This window comes from Micromys minutus (genome assembly GCF_963924665.1).
Source record: "Micromys minutus genome assembly, chromosome: 25".
NCBI classification, from domain to species: domain Eukaryota; kingdom Metazoa; phylum Chordata; class Mammalia; order Rodentia; family Muridae; genus Micromys; species Micromys minutus.
The window spans coordinates 24,758,736-24,773,233 of record NC_137960.1 but is presented as its reverse complement, the minus strand read 5'-3'; the positions used below and the strand labels follow the sequence as shown (position 1 = coordinate 24,773,233).

The 14,498-nt window shown below is 43.1% G+C and overlaps 1 pseudogene across 1 annotated transcript; it reads left to right on the top strand.

Annotated features, from left to right (window-relative positions):
• Positions 1 to 2,369: 2,369 nt before the first annotated feature.
• On the top strand, positions 2,370 to 13,999 carry LOC308437126 (olfactory receptor 10AD1-like; annotated as a pseudogene). The gene is made up of 2 exons: positions 2,370 to 2,576; positions 13,421 to 13,999. The product of its transcript is annotated as an olfactory receptor 10AD1-like (transcript).
• The last annotated feature ends 499 nt before the right edge of the window (positions 14,000 to 14,498 follow it).

The following is a 14,498-nucleotide window of genomic DNA, read 5'->3' as shown; positions in this document are numbered from 1 at the left end:
AAAAGGATATCCTGTGTTTTAAAGTTGAGAGATAGCCCATATTGGGAGAGGTTATACTAGTCATGTGACAGGCAAGTCAGAGTCTCAGGAAATTTAAAAAATGGTTTTGATGTGTCTCTGTGTGTGAGTCTCTGTGTCTTTGTCTCTATCTGTGCATCTGTCTGCTTTCTGTGTGTCTGCGTCTGCCTGTCTGTCTCTCTGTATGTATTTGTGTATATGTCTGTATGTGTCTGTGTGCCTGTGTATGTGTATATGTCTCTGTGTATCTATCTCTCTCTCTGTCTCTCTTTCTGTCTCTCTCTCTCTCTCTCTCTCTCTCTCTCTCTCTGTGTGTGTGTGTGTGTGTGTGTGTATGTGTGAGAGAGAGAGAGAGAAAGAGAGCACGTGTAGTGCATATATTCAGGTGTGCAGATGCATGTGTGTCTTTAGTTTTAGAAAATGTTTTAAAAATAAAGTTTCTCTGGCAATAGCAACTCCTTTATGTTGCACCAAACAGAATCAGTTAATATACATATATACACACATACATACACATCATATGCATATGCTACACACACACACACACACACACACACACACACACACAGTCTCTCCATTCAAACTCTGAATTTTAAAAACTTTTCCTAGTTTGAACTAGTTTTTTCCAGTTTGAACTTCACTATTTATAATCTTAGTATGAACATATTTACATCCATAATATTATTTCTTCACACATATTACAGCTGTTTTTTTTAAAATCATTAAATATGAGAAGAAACTTTGTACTTAAGTTTCAGGAACAGGAACCATACAGCCATGACATTTGTGTTGCCAGTTTCTGGATGGGGGTTTGGGGTCATTTCTAATGAGTGTGGGTAGGCTTTTAGTTTTGCTGGATTTTTTTGGGGGGGTTTGTTTTGGTTTTTCAAGATAGGGTTTCTTTGTAGCCGTAGCTGTCCTGAAACTATGACTGAAAACTAGGCTGGCCTTGAACTTACAGAGATCCACCTGCTTCTGCCTCTCAAGGCCACCACCATAGAGAGCACTGAAGTTAAAAGCAAACCTGATGCTAATTTACCACAAGAATCTGACTCTGTTTGTGGCACTTTAGAGGAACTTGCAACTAAGTCACATGTAGAGGTGGGGGGTGGGGTGCTTTCCCTTTGATCCTAGGGTTTGGGAGGCAGAGACAGACAGAGCCCTGTGAGTCCAATCAGGTCTATATTATAGCAACCCCCAGGCCAGTCAGGGCTACACAGGGAAAGCCTGTCTTCAAAAAAGAAAGAGAGAGAGAGAGAGAGAAAGGGGGTGGGAGGGAGGAAGAGAGGGAGGGAGAGAGGGAGGATGGGAAGGAGGGGGAGAGGGAGGGAGTAAAGAAAGGAGAAAGAAAAAAAGAAAAAAGAAAGAAAGAAAGGAAAGGAAAAAGAGAGAACGGGAAAAAGAAATTACAAGTCGCATAGTTGTAATTTATAGACCATAGACCACGGTTATTAAATTATTATGCCTGATACCGTGAGACCATTACCACTAAGCCAGTGTCAGTGGCACACACCTTTAATTTTAGCATTCTACCTAGAAGCAGGTAGATGGCTGTGAGTTAAAGACCAGCCTGGTCTACATGGTGAGTTCCAAGACAGCCAAAGCTACATAGTGGGACCCTGATTCTAATAAAAAAAAATCACCACTCTTTATGGTTATACGGCGTCCATCAACCTCACCACCAGATGGGTGCAAACAGTGGTTTCCACAGACGTCAAGCAGATGCGTTTATAAAAACTCACAAAGAAAGTTTGTCTTTGTCTTCTGTATGAACTGATCCTACAGAATTTTACCTGCTTTTGGTTACATACCAGAACTGGGAAAGTCTTCCGAAATGAGGTCAGGGCTGAAGAGAGGCTTAGCATTTAAGAACACTTGTTGGTCTCTCAGAGAACCCAGGCTTGGTTTTCAGTATCCAGAACAGAATGGTTCACAGTCATCCAGAACTCCAGTTCCAGGAGTCCTCAGTCTTCTTCCGACCTTCACGAGCATCAGGCATGCATGTGGTGCCCACATGAATGTGCAGGCCAAACACAGACACAAACTGGAATATAAATGAAAAAGAACTTAAATCAGATCAGTTCATTCTAGACCAGTGACGTATGGCTTGCATTACAATTAAAATGCCCCTTCACAAGTGAAGCAGTTCAAGCGGTCTAGAGAGAGAGCAAGTGATTGGGATGTTGTCAGATGAAAGGTGACCGGCCCCGCCTTAATAAATGCAGACTGGCTGTCAGTCTTGCAGGCTCGGAAGCCTGAGATGTCAGCCGGAAAATGGTGTCCAGACTCCTGAAAGTGTCAGCTGACATTTACCTGGATCCCAGACGCTGCACAGGTAGGAAATAAGAATGATGGCTGGGAATGGTGGCGTGTGCCTATGTGGAAAAACGAACAAACAGAAGGAAGTAAGAATTCGGGGTTGTCTCCTTGCCGATGGAAAGCATACAGCCGGCGGAAAGAGCTACACTCACATCCTACATCTGCCCCTTACCTTCCTGCAAGAACTGTGGTGGGAGAGGCCCGGCAAAATGGTGTGGCGGCAGATGAGTGTGAAATCCGTGAGAGGAAATCTGTAGTTCTCTCAAAGAATTATAGGTCATTTCCCTAATAGGGAATTGATTGGCTAAACAGTACCTGTCCGGCCTGGTGTGGTAATGCATGCCAGTAATCCCAGCACGCTGGAGGATTACCATGAGTTCAAGACCAGCCTGCACTCCATAGTGAATAACAGGCCATTTAGGGCTACACAGCAAAATCCTATCTTCTTGTCTCTGTTGAGGCCTGCTCCTTTTAGCCTAACTGCAGCCATTTTGTATTCAGACTCCATGTTACTCACAAGGTGAAATTAAGTTCATAGCTGTTACTTTATCTGACACTAAAAGAAATTGTTACTAATAAGACCAAAAGTTATGGTTGAATCACTTGTACATGGTTATCTCAAAGTTCTGAAATTCCCCTGTTCACCACTACCCATCATCCCTCTTACCTGACTCAGGACCAATCAACTTAAACACTGGTGATGGTACTTTGTCGGTTAGCCAAAAATGCTGTACTACTTCACTGCTTGCCTTTGAACTTTTGAACATGTTTTTTTTTCTTTTCTTTTCTATAAAAAACCCTGCCCTGAGGACTGGGGGGGGGGGCACAGTTAGGTTTTTCCTTCTTGTGGTCTTGGATGTCCAACATTAAAGTGTGTGTTCAATAAACTATTCTTGCTTAACTGAAATTGGTGTATGCATGGTTTGTGTGGCCACTCCCAGACCCCAACAACCTCAAAAGGAACAAACAGGACTGCACTATACGTGGTTACGCCTGCCATCCCAGTGCCTGGAAAATGGAGGTATAATGACCAGTTTAAGATCAGCCTGGGTGCAGAGTAAGTTTAGTTTAAGGACAGGATTAGCAACATGGGACTCTGTCTCAAAACAAGGAGACAGACAGACAGGTGGGTAGGCAGGCAGACAGATGGATAGATGGACAGATTGATAAATAAACAAATGGTCTTTTTTCCCTTGGCCAGCCTTGAGGCAGGCCTCAGCTGTCAGAAAGTGTCTCCAACATGAGCAGATCACTAGACGTTACTGTAAATGACCACATCCTAAGCAATTCTTCTAACTCAGGGATACATTAGTTAGTACATTAAGTGTCTTCAGCTTGTTTCTTTAACTTTTCAAAAATGTATCTTTGCTCTAACCTATATTATGTATAATGTGTGAAGTCCCTCAGAGAGAAACACAATTTCTATAATTTTAAAACACATTTTTCTAATTACTATAAGTTTACTGATTAAGGAACTATTCTCCCTCCAATTTGGCTTATATATTTTAATTAGAGTAATGACTACACTTTCTTATTTTTGTTTTGTTTTGAGACAGAGTCTCATTTGGTAATCTAGTCTGGCTTCAAGCTCATGAACTTCCTTCTGTCTCAGTCTCTGAGTGCTGCTGAGTCCTGCTCAATCCTGTAAGGGGTTGAATGACCTGGTTTTCACCTTCGGAACAGAGTCAGCAGAACATGGGTCTCCATGAGTGCTGATGGTTACTGTAAGTGTAAGACTTGTTTGTATAATAATGTTTATATTTTCACATTCCTTCTTTAAGGAATATCCTCTCTGCCAAGAGTAATGACTCCATGATAATCAGACAGCATGGGTTTGGGAGACAAGGATGTGTCCAATGTCCCAGCAAAACTGTAGAACACTGTGACCTTCAGGACAACCCTTAAGGCTGTGGGAAAGAACCCTGAAAAGATGAGTTAAAAATATATAATTTCTCAACTATACAAAATATAAGGATGCAGTATGAATTATATGAAGGACTTCTGGGACCTAAAAAAAAAAAAAATAGAGGCGATTGCACTATGATCCAGCTGGTTAGAAAGATGTCAAAGAAGAAGATAAACAAATTTAGAGAGTGGAGACCACAGGGCAAAGCCCCACTCACCTAAGCTTACAGAAGCAGGCTGACCTCTGAATTTTTTGGCAATGTTAAAAAAAAAAGTTTACTTGTTGTCCTTTTCCTAAGAGTCAAGAGGTTAAGGTCATGAAGTGCTGATTCCTGGAAACCTGGAGTAAATGACAGGACTGATGTGTAAATGGAAAGACTGGGGTTTGACCTGCATGAGGTGAACCAGCAGAAAGTGAAGGCAGTTCTTTTTCCCATACATAATTTTTTCCTAGTGAGAGCTGAGCTGTCTGGAGATCTCTGGATATCAAACACAGCTCTTTTAGAATTTTTTTTTTTCCAACAGGATTTCTGACCTTGGTCGGAAATCCCAAGAATTGCTTAGAGAGCTATGATGGCTCATTCAGAACGTTTCCTAGCAGCCATCCAGAGAAAGCTGGACGAACAGCGAACATGGATCTTTTAGAATGTTTTCTGGCTCTCTGATTTTGATCAGAAAACCCAAGAATTGCTTCTAAATTTTTTATGACAGGACTTCTGACTGTGGAAAATCCATGAGCTGTACAGAGAGCTTTTAGAAGTTTGTTTCTAGCAAGAGAGTACTGTCTCAAGAGAAAGCTTTCTTGAGAAGACTACAGAGCCAAGAGCTATCTTCAGAGAACTGTCTAGGGAGCCATCTTAAGCAGAATATAGATCGTCAACCTGTAACCCACAAGTCATTTGTTTGCAATCTTCCAGAAATCTCCTTCCTCAGGACCCCTGACCAAGCTGAAGCTGGTCCTTGGCAGAGTTCAGGACTTAATAAGTGTGAGCCTGGCTCTACACAGATCTTTAAACACCAGAAATGCTAAACAACCAAACACATTGTAACAAATACAATCAGCACTGTCCTTCCACTTCCAATACTTTCCCCAAAAGCAGCTACTCAGATTTGCCATGTTCAACTGTGTGTGTGTGTGTGTGTCTATGTTTGTGTGTATGTATGTGTCTGAGTGTGTCTGTGTGTCTAATGCGTGCAGTATCTGTGTGTATGTGAATGTACATATAGGGTAGTAGTGAAGGGTATATATACCTGGGTATGTCTGAGTGTATCTGTATGTATACATGTGTATGTATGTATGTGTGTGTTGAAGGGTTATGTGTATGTCTGAGTATGTGTCTGTATGTTTGTGAGTATCTGTGTATATGTGAATGTAGGTGTGTGTGTGTGTGTGTGTGAATGTGTGTATGTGTTTATAGCATGTAGCACTGGGGTACATGTGCCCATGTCAGCAGGTGCAAGCCAGAGCAAGGCTTTGCTGTGTCTTCCTTCACTATACTCTACCTTATTCCTTTGAGACGGAGTCTCTCTCACTAAACCAAGAGTTCACTGTTTTCACGAAACTTTTCTTGTGGGTCCTAGGGATTTGAGCCATCTTCCAGCCTCCATGTTCAACTTACATGTTTTAATTTATTCATTTATTTATCACGGTGGTAGGAAGGACATGCTATACCTGTGCTGAGGCCAGAGGACAGCGGCAGTTAGCTCTACCATGTGGGACCCGGGGCTCAAACATGGGTTGCCGAACGTGGCAGCAAGCATACCTTTACCTGCTAAGCCATTTCACTGACTCTCACGATTAACTTTTAAGAACTGTTTCCTCCGGCTCTTAGCTCCATCCATGGTGCATCTTTATGATTCTCTTTTCTCGTCTCCTTGAGACAGAGTCTCCCCACAACGTAGCTTAGGCTGGCCGCCCGATGCTGCCTCCCAAGCGCTTTCTAGCACTTCCCGTAGTTGCTGCTCCGCCTGCCTGTGCTGCCGTTTCTTGAGTTTACAATTCGAGCCATCACTGACTGACTTCTCTCTTTTGAAAAAAGAAGGTTAAAAAACCTCATGCCTGCATCTATATACGTCTTCCTTTCTAACTCCGAAAGCTTGTTATTATGCTGTTATGCTTATCACAATGACCGAGGCATGAAATCCATCTCGTCCTGTCAACAGATGAGTGGGTTAAAAAGATGTGAGATCATACAGTGGAATTTTATTCAGCCATTGTGGTGGTTTGGATATGCTTGCTCTGGGAGTGACAGCAGTAGGGGGTGTGGCCTTGCTGAAATAGGTGTGGCCTTGTTGGTGGAAGTCTGTCATTGTTGGGGTGGGCAGAGGGCTTCCTCCTAGCTGCCTGAGGATGCCAGCCTTCTCGTGTTGCCATTGGCACAAAACGTAAACCTCTTCAGCCCTTTCTCCGACACTGTGTCTGCCTGGATGCTGCCATGATCTCACCATGATGACAATGGACTGAACCTCTGAACCTGTAAGCCAGCCCCAATTAAATGTTGGTCATGGTATCTCTTCACAGCAATGGAAACACTAAGGCAGCCATGAAAAGACAAAATTATGTGCCCAATAGGAAAATAAATGCAACTTGTTGATCATTATACAAAGCATAGTGAGTCAGACCCGTGATTTTATACAGACACAGGGACTTGTTTATATATGTGTGAGAGTCGAATCAAGACTGTTCAGGGAGACGGAAGTGACTGGCAGGAGTGGGGGAGGGGGAGCAGGCAGTGAATATAGTTAAGTGTATGACAGACTTTCTTTGAAAGTCCTTACGATAGCCCACACTGCGTGCAATGAATAGATACCAATAGTTGTCCAAGCCATCATTTTTCGGTGCTGGGACTGAACCTCAGGCTCTGGCACTTGAAGCCACCACAGACCTTCACTTGTGTTTGTAAATTGCTAGTTCTGTTATGTCACGGGATTTCATTTCAGTTAGTGAGCAGTGTTGACTGCGTTCCTATAACTATTTCATCATTAGGACCAGTATACTACGGAACATTTTTCCTTTTAAAAAAATGGTTTCTTACATTTCCTGGAGTTCATGATTATTTCCTCCAACTTTTCTACCTCCAGTGAGCTCTTTAAACATGTGCACACACATGCACACGTGTGCTAGCACACACCCCAGAGCAGTCTTAGATGTACAGAACTGTAAAGTGAGCACAAAACATCCTCATCTATTCCGTATCCAGGCTCCCGGACTAGTAACATTTTGCATTACTATGGTACGTTGGCTGTAACGAACAACCCCATGCCAGCACATTGTGACTAACTACAGCTCACATTTTATTCACATTTCCTTAGGCTTCGTTGTTGCTGCTGTCTTTGTTTGTTCTTTTGTTTTGTTCTTACCTGACCTGGGTTCATTACGTTACTGCTTGCCTATTTGCAGTCTCCCATGGATATTTCTTAGGCAAGCGCTGAACTATGACATGAGCCCTTCTAATGGCATTACCTCTGGAACCCTCTGCTGTTTCTGTTTGGTTCTCATTGGTTCTGCTGCTGTCCTGGGTTGGGTCCCCATGGGCTTACTGGGGAGTGTCTTCACATTCGCTCTGGGTTATGTCCCCCATTCCCTGTAACTCTGCATCCTGGCTTAGTTCTTCCCCAGGTGGAGGGCATCCCTTGAGGTTGCCCTGCAGGAAGGACACATAACCGTCAGTTATATACCTACTTCGTCATACCTGATGATATTAAGTTTTTTATATTATTTCATAACTTCCCAGTGGTCTCATGGTCCTTCTCAAACCAAGCAAAACAAACCTCACTAAAAGTTTTTTTTATGTTCTGTGGGATTTGTTTATGAGCAACTGGTCTGCCCCGTCTTCCCTGTCTCTGAATCAGCCTCTCTCCACCCCCTGCCAGGACATAATACCCTACTGAGAACAAAGCCACAGGGAGCTAACATATATTCAGCTCCTGGGCATTTTTTCTTTGTAAAAAATGTTGTTTGACTAGGCTATTTAAGGCCATGTTCGCACACTCATACTGTATACTTAGAAAACACTCCCCACCTGGCTGCCTTTCCCCTTATTCCCCTTCCTCCTCCCTCTAGTCCTTTGTTCATCAGGGTTTTATTTCTAATTTCATGTTATGTGTGTGTGTGTGTCTGTGTCTGTCTCTCTACCTTTCTCTCCGTCTTTGTGTATTAGTCTCTCTGTGTGTCTGTCTTCCTCTCTCTCTCTCTCTGTCTCTCTATGTCTGTGTCTGTGTGTGAGCATGTTTGTATGTGCTGTTTTATGTATCTATAAAGCCCAGGCCCCACACATAAGAGAAAACATTCATTATTTGTTTTTCTGATAGTGACTTCATTTAATACCATCATGTCTAGTTTCATCTATTGTCTTGCAAGTGACATAACTTTATTCTTTATAGATAGAAATATCCACTTCGAGCACACAACACCCTTTCTCCAGTCCTCTGCTGCAGAACACATGGGCTAGTTCCATAATTCAGCTAGTGTGCACTGCGCTGCAGTGCACGTGACTGTGCAGACGTACTTAGGTTCTTAATACAAATTAGCTGAAGAAATGAAGGCGAGGCGTGAGAAAGCTGGGGACATCGAGAATGGTTCATGCTCCAGGGTTTCCTCGGGTCCTAATTACAGCAAGGGTACACAGGCACACTTGCAGGCACAGGTGTGTCCTTTATTGTAACTAATGACAACCGGGAAGATGCACATAGTCAGGCAGGTTGACAGACCTGACCCCAAGGTAATCAGAAGCTGGCTGATAGGTGATTCCCCAGAACGGAGAAATGGTTATGTCTTTGCTGACTTGGACTCAGCACTCATACATAGTAACTGTTGTATTAGTCAAGGATACTGACAGGAAACAGATGGCTCACTTAAAATAGGCTAACTTGAGGAGAGACCATTTGTAAGCTGCAGGGGAACCACAAATGATTGTGAAGGAATTCTGGGCTTAACACATGAAAAGTTGTTGCTGATGCCCCAGGTCTGAAGGGAGAGGTTACGTGTGTGTGTGTGTGTGTGTGTGTGTGTGTGTGTGTGTGTGTGTGTGTGTGTGTGTCCAGTTTTGAGGAGAACAATGACCACTGCTCACAGCCACTAGACCACCCGCCGGGCCACGCCCGTGAGGGTAGCCTCAGTCCAAATCATAATGTTCCATTTTAAATGGCTGATATAATGTGGGATCTAGTGTGGGGATCAGGCATAGGACTCTGTGACAAGGCTGGTACGCTCCCAAATCTAACCTCCACGCCATGCCTTTCTTTTTTTTTTTTTAAAGATTTATTTATTATATACACTGTAGCTGCCTTCAGACACACCAGAAAAGGGCATCAAATCTCATTACAGATGGTTGTGAGCCACCATGTGGTTGCTGGGAATTGAACTCAGGACCTCTGGAAGAGCAATCAGTGCTCTTAACCTCTGAGCCATCTCTCCAGCCCACGCCATGCCTTTCTAAAAAAGAAATTAAATTAAAAATCACAGTTAATTTTTCCTATTTTACGAGGAAAAAATATCCACAGTGTGCTGGGGAATGATTACTAATAAACAGCGGGATTTGGGGGTTTGGGTTTGTTTTGTTTTACAATTATAATTATTTAGTGTGTGTGTGTGGTGCGTGTGTGAGTGTGTGTATGCACAAGTGCATGTCCATGTGCATGTGGGTACATGCATCGTGGCACAGTGTTCATGAGTGTGTGTATGTGTGTGCACATGCACGTGTGTGCCATAGTGCACATGTGTGTTCATGTGTGTATGTGCACATACAAGTGTCACTGTGTATGTGTGTACATATGCACATGTGTGACAGTGTGCATATGTGTATGAATACTTGTGCCCCAATATGCATGAGAGTGTGTATGCGTGTGCATACACATGTATGTCCAATGTGCATATAGAGGTCAGAAAACAAATTAAGAGCATTTTTCTTCCAGCATACAGTTCTGAGGTCAAACCCGGGTTGTCAGGCGCGGCAGTGAGTACCTTTCTTCCCTGCTGAGTGACCTTACTGGTCTCCTACTTTTTGGTTTTTGTTTTGATTTTTTTTTTTTTTTCTTTTTTAGTCTGGCCTGGAACTTGCTAGACAGTACAGGGTGGCCTTGAATTCTAAATCCCTCTGCTTTCTCTTCTGAGTGCTGGGATTACAGACGTGGACCCTTGTTCTTTTTAAATTTGTTAACCCATAGAAGGCGTGTTTGACAAGCTGACTCAAACATAGGATAGTAGAAGTTTTCTAGTTTTTGGTTGTGTGTGTTCGTTTTCTTTTAAGAAGCATGTTGGTATGTAGCTTAGTCCTCAGATGTCCAATTCTCCTGTCTCTGCCTCTTGCATGCTGGGATGACAGGCATACATGACCACTCCTACTTTCTGTTGTTTTGATTTTTTTCTTGAGATAGAGTTTCACTATCTCTATATTTGAGCATAGCCTTAAATCTACAATCCTCCAGCCTCAACCTTTTGAGGCAAATAAGATGGAGTCTGTTTTAGGTTCTGCTAAGAGGAAGTAAAGCCCCAGTCATCACTTGGGATACAAAAGTTGGATCAGTTCCCAGGAAGAAGGAAGGGACTGCCAAGTGCCTGACTAAACAATGTGCCCTCTAGTCAGACTGCCCAGGCTAGGGTTCAAGGTAGAATTCCAGTCCTCAAGGAGGAAATCAGAATGCAAATCAGCACCCTAGGTAAAGTTTACAGGCTGGTCAAACAGTGAGAGTCAGAGAGAGACCACAGCATGTGTGCCCACACAGGATCTGTTTGTCAGAGAAAGGCTGATTTCACACGGGTGCTGATGAAAGGCTATTTCTAGCATGCCATTGAAGTAACCCATGCTGTGTGTAGAATACAATATTTGGTATTATTAAACATGGAATCGTCTACAGAGCACATCAGAGCAAGAAATAAGCTGCTTTTTTGTATACCTTTTAAAAATCGGGCACTACCAAAACAAACCAAGAGACTATCTGGACTGACTCATGAACAAATGGTGTCCATACGAGCAGTCTTGTGGGGAAACTGCTAATTAGGTGGAAGTCTACTATTGTCCTGATAGCTTGGTGCAAAATGGCAGAGTCCTTTACCAGCAGAGCTTCTTCTTCTTTGACCTTGTCTGGGAAGCACCAAATGCCTTTACCTGTGGAATGCCATGTAGCCTAGGTTAGACTACGGGTTCAACTTCCTTATTCCTGAGAAGAACTCCTTCAGCCAGCACCTGAGACTCCTGGAATGACTCCCCAAGCTAATGAGGCATTTCAGTACCCTAAGCCCTCAGCCAATGACCTTTTCCCATCCTGAATGTTTCTATTCCAAGGTCCCCCCAAACTACATAAGCCTTGAGTCACCACAAGTAAAGTTGATCTGTCTCCTGGAGACAAGTCATTACTTCCTTCATGGTCACGGGCTGTCTGAAACCCTGTTTATCAGCTTTGCTCCCTTCATCCTTGTGGGCCTGTGGCTCATTAGCAATGATAAACTATTTTTTTTTATTTATTTAGGATACCTTCAAGTTACGATAGATTTATCAAGTTGGGAACATCATCTAACTCAGGGTCCTAAGGAAAAAATATGAACTGGGAAAATTGAGCTAAATTGAGTGGAATTAATTACCGATATGTATGTGGCTGAGCATAGGAGGGAATGGGGGTACAAAGAAACCCACCCTGGGCAGGAAGGAAACTATTACTACCACGCACATGAAGGGCTGAGGGAGCCTGTGAGAGGACAGTTGGGTGGGTGTGACATCTTGAAAGAGCCTTGGTTGAGGGATACGAGTTCCTAAAGCTATCTTCTAGAAAGGGAGGAGGCTGGAGAGAATGAATATACTGGCCTCATTCTGCTGAGCCACTCCACACAGGCCAACCTTCCAGGAAGAGAGAACGCCCCAGAGAAGGGTAAAGGATGCGTCTGGTGGGGCATACTGAAGATATTCTGGGCACAGCGAGGTTTAAAAATAACCAAAACAATAAGTAAAGGCGACAGAGTGGTTCAGAAGCAGACAGTGAAGGTTCTCTGTAGATCAGCTGCCTGAAAAAGATGGGAAGGAAAGGCCTCCCTGGACATCCCTCCATATCGAGGACTTGGGCTTTGAGGCTCTGCCAGTTTTAGCCTGCTGTAACTTTGTGACAGGGTCTCCCTTTAAAGAAGTCTGAGCATTCCTCTGCTCCCTATTCGTAAGTCCAAATGCCCAGGAAAACACCGCATGCAACAAGAAGGGTGTATCTCTCTTGGAAACCCTGCAAACAAAGGTGCGACCGGCAGGCCAGTTACTGAGAGTGAGTTATAACACTCACTTCAGCTTTCTTTAAAGTGTCCAGATTTAAAAATAAAGGTGCTGAAGTCATGAAAACCACTTACTGTCAAAACAGAGAAAATCATAAAACTGACCTAATTAAGTGGGTTACAGAAAACATGGCCAGCTCTTGAAAGAATCACTCTAAAGGAAATTAAGACAGCTGTAATTTTTTTTCTTTAATTGCATTTCCTCTCAGCTATCTTTTTTCTCTCTTCCCACACTTTCTCTGTCTATGGTGACAAGGATTTAACCCAGGGCCTTGTACCTACTAGCCCAATAAGTGTGCCACTACCAAGAATATTCTAAGCCTTTTTGATGAATTTATTAATGCATTGGACTGCATACCTTTTAAAGTCTGTAAGTTGACCAGTTTCGACACAGTATCCATGACTGTAATTAGCATTATATTCCCATCTATTTCCTAAGGTTTCTTTGTATCATTTTATAAACCGTCCTTCTCTTCATAACCCCAGCCAATCAGTGATCTGTTTTCCTCCATCTGGTTATACACCCAGCCAATCAGTGATCCGATTTTGATCATCACAGATTAGGATGCATTTTCTAGGCTTTTATATGCATAGACCAAATGGGATATATTGTTTTCTTGCACTTTTGTTTTGTTTTGGTTTTGGAGACAGGGTCTCACTTTAGCTCAGACGCCCACCCAGCCTTAAACTATACAGCTCGGGCTGGCTACAATAATTAGTGCTAATTATCAACTTGATAGAATCTAGAATCACTTGGGAGATGGGTTTCTAGTCATGCCTATGAGAAATTTTTTTTTTTCTTTTCAAGTTCCAAAACTTTTACTATCACCCAGGGAGAGCCTCTTCTTGGGTGTTTGGTCCAGGTGACCATCTTACCTTCTATACATCTGTGTCCTCTGTGCTTTTCCTGCCCCATCCTCTAAAAAGCCCCAGACAGCAGACCCGAAGGACAGCAGCACAGTGACTGAGTTTGTCCTCACGGCGTTGAGCAGAGCTCCCCTTCCACCCAGGTATTGTTCTTCACCCTCTTCCTGGCTCTCTACAGCCTTGACATGGCCGTGAATGGCCTCATCATCCTCATCACATAGATTAACCCCAGGGTCAACAGCCCCATGTACTTCTTCCTTGGATGTGTGTCTTTCCTGGACATATACTTCATTACCACCACCATACCACAGATGTTGGTCCATCTGGTGACTAAAAACCACACTGTCTCCTCTGTCTCTTGTATAACCCAGATGTACTTGGTCTTTCTGGTGGGTGTGGCCAAGTGCATCCTCTTGACTTTCGTGGCCTATGATCGTTATGTTGGGATCTACCATTTACCAAACTATGGCCAGATTCATGAGCCAGAAGGTATGTGTCAGGCTTGTGTCTTCTTCCTGGATCTTTGGTATGGTCAATGGCATATTTCTTGAGTATATGTCTTTTAGGAATCCCTCAAATGCTTTAAACCGTTTTTCTTTTTTGAGGCAGGGTCTTCAGGTCTTGGTCTCCTTAGTCTAATCTCAAAGTTCAGGTATGACTCAGATGCATGGCCATTCATGGTTTCATGAAAACTGAGGTGTGTCATTGTATGTCACACAGTATACTTTTTTGTCCAAACAGTTTTATTTTCGAGTGCTCATTGCAATGAGTCATTGATCTGGTTTGAGTCCTCTGGCTTCTGCTACATGATCAATACTTGATCCTCACCAGGACTTCTCTTAAATTTCATGTTGTTGCCCTTTCTCTGGAACCAAGTTGAGTCACCTCGTGAAAGAGAACACCATACAGTCTTAGTTTAGAATCAACAGTTAACACAATCGTTGGGCATAAAACCTAGCATCTTAATTTTATAAACTAATCTATGTTATAAATCCTTAGGTTCAGGTGGATCTGCCACTCAAACTAAGAGCCTCTGGCTTCCTAGATTCTGTCTGCCTCTCTTGCTCCTGTTATCCCAAAAGGAAGTTCGAGGAATTTTCTTAATTAGTTTAGATGAGATGGGAAGAGCCACCCACTG